At 50.8% G+C, this 5519-nt stretch overlaps 1 pseudogene; it reads left to right on the top strand.

The window, feature by feature from the left end:
- The first annotated feature begins 366 nt into the window (after positions 1 to 366).
- On the top strand, positions 367 to 3990 carry LOC119309759 (annotated as a pseudogene).
- Positions 3991 to 5519: the final 1529 nt, after the last annotated feature.

Below are 5519 nucleotides of genomic sequence, written 5' to 3'. Positions count from 1 at the left end.
GAAAGAGTAGAGGGGTAATTAATTACATAGGAGCACCTGAGGTAGTTACTTTGAGACTACTATCTGTAGATTAACTTGGACGCCTATTTTATTTTATTTTTCGAAACGGAGGCAAAAATATTTGCCTCATCGATTAATTAAGAAGAAGAGAATTGCCCAGTTAATTTACGGAAAACTGGGCGAAAACCGATACAGACTCCCAAATGCGGACTACTCGTAAAGTAGGAAACACCAAAACCGTTTAAGCGGCCCTCTAAACAAACAACAACCGCAACCCTCAACACTTGAAGAACACAATGAAACTCCTAACAAGCACACTAACAAAAACTGACCACCCTTCATCATGAAACCACATACGCCTTTCGGATGGCGCCACACTTCTTGTTTTTCTTCTTCTTTGGTTTCTCCTTACTTGGCATCTTCTTTGCAAGGTCACTTGTCTTGCCAGATGTCGGCTGTTGAGCCACCCATTTGTCAAGAAAATCGTAAAACTCATTGAATTTCTTCGTGTGGTTGTCGTCAACCAAGGGGCTCGTAGGAGCAGGCACCAACCAACCGGCAGCATCAACATCATCGGCCCGAGGACACCTATTTTATTAAGACTGGGTAATCCTTCTAGAAAGAAAAGAGTCCAATGAAGGGGACGCGGAGTATTCGAGCTACAAATGCTGAGTATTCGAGCTACAAATGCTGGGCCCTGCTGTTGCTGGCACCATGAATGTGCTGAAGGCCGCCTCTGCCGCAAATGTCCAACGAGTGGTCGTCGTGTCATGCGTGGTTGCTGTGGAGATCAAAGACGAGAGCTGTTGATCAAACAAAGAATTCTGTAGGAGCAATGAGGTAATAATAGCAACTTAGAGCAACTCCACTTCGTCCGCCCGCGTCCGTTTGGATCGGCGCGGACAAAAGTGGCGGCCCAAACCCATTTCACGTCCGCGTCACGTCCGTGCCGACGCATTTGCGGTCCAAATTTGCGCCTGGAATGAGTCGGCGCGGACGCGAAGTGGACACGCCGCGCGTCTCCTCGCCGTCCGCCGCGTCCCCACCTGGCGGCCACCCAACCGCCACCGGTCGTCTTATTTATGACGACCGCCGACAGCGGGTCCACGTGTCAGCCAGTGCGCGCGTCCTTTTTTAACCATGCGTGCAGCGGGGTCGGCCTCATCCACTTCCCCCGTCCACATCTGGCCCCCATCACTCCCTTTGCTTCCTCGCCGGCGACCGCAAACCCTAGCGCGGCCATGGGTCTCTTCGGCAGCAGCAAGGGCAAGGGCAAGGGCACTCCCGACGCCTCGTCATCCCGAGCTTCCCCTCCCCCTCCACCGCCGGCGCATTTCCGCCCTGAACGTCGGCGCCTGCACATCCCGGTGCACCAAGCGCGGTGGCACTTGGAGTACAGGCAGCCCCTCCCCTACCCCGACGTGACGCTACCGCACCATTGGCATTTGGACCAAACTGGATCCCGGTGCCGGCGGTCCCGCGGACCCAGCGGGCGCACGACGACGAGGTGCGCCGGCGCCGCGTGCTGCTCACGCCGGAGCAGCGTCGGCTGCCAGAGTACACCGCCGACTCTCCCAATTGGGAGGCTTGGTTCGCCCTCGAACACGAGGAGCAACGGCGCTTGGGTGTCGACGCCGTCCCGCCGCCGTTCCCATCGCCGCCCCCGGATGTAGAACCGCAGGACATGGAGGCGGAGGCGGAGTACCAAGCCGCCCTCGAGGAGGCCCTGCAGCACGCGCTGGAGGCTAGCCGCATCGACGAGAACGCGCACTAGGATGGGCTGGAGCAAGCCCTTGCCCTGTCAGCGGCGGGGGACCCCGTCCACTCCCCGCTCTTCGTGCCGCCGCCTCCACCGTCGCCGTCCGTCCAGCCCAAGCCGGAGCCGGAGCCGTCGCGTAAGCGCTCCCCGCCTCCACCCACTCTGCCGGAGGAGGCCTGCTCGTGGACAGGCCAGTACCGCGAGTGGGTCAGCGCGCCTCCCGTCCACTTCACCGCCACGCCGGAGGAGGAGGCGGCCCACCTCGAGCGATGGAAGGAGCACTGGCTCCGCCAGGAGCAGGCCGACGGCGAGGAGCAGATGCGCTACGACGCCATGCTCGAATGCGACGCGGAGGCGCTCCGGCTAGAGGAGGAGGAGGAGGAGCGCGCGGCTTGCCGCAATGCCGCCGCCCCAGCAGACGCCGGAGGAGGCTGCCCTGGCAGCGTACCAGGCGGCGTTCGGGTGGGCTGGCCCTGCTCCGGTCTTCATCGACCTCACCGACGACGGCAGCGTCGAGGGCAAGGGCAAGGGCAAGGCCGACGACGTATAGGGCAGTGTGTGGGGCGGCAGCAGGCGGGCACAGACTTTTTTAATGTTTTATTTAATGTTTATTAGATTTAGGTGGACTTTGGCCGGCGTTTGACCGGCCACTTTATGTTTATTTCGTGCAAACTTGTTTTTTTCACGCCGGCACATTTGGGTCGGCCTTCCCGTTGGACGGTCAAGCCGATCCATTTTAAAATGCAGACGCGCACGTCCGCCTCGCCGACCCAAACAGACAAAAAGCGGACAAAGCGCGCGTCCGTTTGGGTCGCCCCGTTGGAGTTGCTCTTAAGAGACAAGGTGCCATACCGTCTCATGACTCTCATCCAACACATTTTTCTATCGAAACATGACGACGCCGTTTTGCACCATGTATTTGCAGAGCTGGTACCCTGTTGCCAAGATCGCGGCAGAAGCGGCGGCTCTAGAGTACGGGGGTGAAACTGGGCTCGACGTGGTGACACTAAACCCTGCACTGGTGTTTGGTCCTCTGCTCCAGCCGACCGTCAACGCGAGCAGCCAGTTCCTCATCTACTTGCTCAAAGGTTTTACCTATAGCTGTTACCTTGGGCAATTTGGAATTGCCGGAATGACTGTGTTTTTAACAGGTCTCGCTCTATTAACCTTTTACAGGTTATCTTCAAAGCCACCGCATCGATCCGTATGTGGTCATCACTTCAGCATGGGACACTGGGGGCTCATGGCCTTTGGGTGCAACCGTCTGGAGATGGTTTCACAGGCGTTATTCAACCGGTTTGGCTGGCATGTCACTAATAGATTATGTGGTTAAGTCATGTAATCTTTCGTTTGTACCCACTTTTCGTGGTTGTTTTCTTTTTCTTTTTGCCGTTTTAGTTGATACTATGTTCGTTTCAGACCTTTTTATTTGCTTTTAATAAAAATGGCCGTGTGCATCATCATGATGCAGAGACCAGGGTGTTTCCCCTTTTCGAAAAAGAAAAAAGAAAAAAATAGCCGTCTTCACACATTTGAGATAATTCCCTGCTCTTGATTCGTCCACGATGTTTTCAACGTGCGCTGGCGTGTGCATGCAGGAGGCCCTGATCAGGTGAGGGACAAGCTCTGGCACATCATCGACGTCCGGGACGTCGCCGACGCGCTGCTCCTGCTCTACGAGACGCCCGGAGCCGCCGGCCGGCACATCTGGGCGCCACACTTCATCACCGTCCGGGAACTATTGCGTCTGCTCAAGAGCATGTACCCTGCGTACCCCTACATATCCGAGTAGGAGTTCTATTCTAATTATCCCGTGATGATTCAGCATATGTTGTTGTTGTCTAGGATTAACTGACAATCCGATTGGTTGGGGATTTCGCAGGGAGGGCATATATGACATGGATCACCCTGCTCCGATGACCTCCGAAAAGCTGGAGAAGCTGGGGTGGAGCCACCGGCCGCTGAGGGAGACGATAGCAGACACCGTCGAGTTCTGCCGGGAGGCCGGGTTTCTTGAGGGTGTCGATGGTGATGATGCGCCCTGCCGCTTCCCACCTCTTTTCAACAAAATCTAGCGTCAAGAAAGAATTTGAAGAAGTTTGGGCGAGCATATGTAGTGTTCCTCCTCTATTTTTACTGCCTTTGTGTGTGCATTTGGTGGTGTGATATTGAAAATGTCTGGAGGGACCAACATGTAAGAACCACAACAATAAGATGAACCTATTTCTTAGTAATCCGTACTTATTTCTTGAATAACTAGCAGATGGCTCGTGCATTTTGCCAGTTTAGAATTTTATTAGAATTTGTATATTTTTTTAAACTTGTATGGCACAAACGAAACTATTTTTTTATCCCGCAAAAGAAAAATGAAACTATTTTCAAACATTATTTCCATTTTTGTTGAGAAATAACATAAACTAAACATGTTTTAAATATTATTCTGAAGTGTTTGATTTTTACGTAGGAGGAAAGCGGCACTGGTCTGGTCACTGTGGCATCTCTATCTTCAAAAGCTGAAGAAACATGTGTATATTTCGCTGTGTGGATATCGAAAACCTTAACATAGGGCGTGTTTACTCTGGGCTATGTTCTGCATCATGTTTGGTTGTTCACATTGTATCAGGAGGTGATTTGATACATGTCGTTTGGTTGGCAACACTTGAGGGTTAAGGCTCCGAAGCTGCATTTACATGGCATTTGGTTGCTTCGACTTAATGTTGTGATCACCTCTTCTCACTAGTGATGACCTTACCATACTACACAGACACTAACAAATTAACATTATTTTAGTGTTCATCAATGGCAATCAAGGGGGGAAGTTCACCATCCTCTTCTTCTTCTTCAGATCCTTGTGTTATGTCTGATAGCTCACATTGTCTCAGCCCACTCAAACCTCTTGCAAACTTTAATATCATGTGCCTCCACACCATGGTCGGAGGCAATATCATCAGCTGTCACATCATTCTCATCCGGCACATACTTATCAAGACCCCACTCTAAGATCCAGTTATGAAGAATACAAGATGTAAGAACAAACTTAGTTTGGATGGGAAAAGGACGAAATGCCTTCTGTTCAAGCATCTTAAATCTATTCTTCAAAGAACCAAATGTTCCTCTCAACTGTAATTGTAAGGCTAAAATATGTAAGGTTGAACAATTCGGTAGAAGTCTTAGTATAGTTCCTAGCAGAGAACTCATCAAGATTTACCTAGTTTTACTGAAGGGTGGAAGAACCACATGCTAGCATGCATATCCAACATCTCCTAGGTAGAACTTACCATCAGGGATATTGTTCCCATTAGACCAGGGCAAGCTATCAACAAAAATGTTAGTCATGGCATGAATTAACAGTTAATAATGCCCACCTTGAAATATGGTACCATCTATAACTCGCTTGTATGAGTTTGACCAAAAGGTGCCTTCATCATCTCTCATGTGAGCTCTACGATCTCCTACAAGATTGGCTTCAAATACCAAATAAATTGTCTCATTGCATCTCCGGAATATGTTGTGAATCACTCCAAACTTCCGAGTATGACCTACATGAAGAAAGATTGCTACTTGCTCTTCCACAGAGGTGTGGATGTTATCTTATAGCAACCTCATCTACCTAAACGTCTCCACAAGCTTGCCAAAAGGGTCCCTTCTCATTCGAAGTATGTTCATAGACTCTACGTCATTACGGTTGTAGATGTAGTTCAAATTCTATTGGAAATATGCCCTAGAGGCAATAATATTGTATTATTATACTTTCATTTTC

This window comes from Triticum dicoccoides, chromosome 5B, assembly GCF_002162155.2.
Source record: "Triticum dicoccoides isolate Atlit2015 ecotype Zavitan chromosome 5B, WEW_v2.0, whole genome shotgun sequence".
In the NCBI taxonomy this organism is placed as follows: domain Eukaryota; kingdom Viridiplantae; phylum Streptophyta; class Magnoliopsida; order Poales; family Poaceae; genus Triticum; species Triticum dicoccoides.
This window is presented reverse-complemented; position numbering and strand designations above follow the sequence as displayed.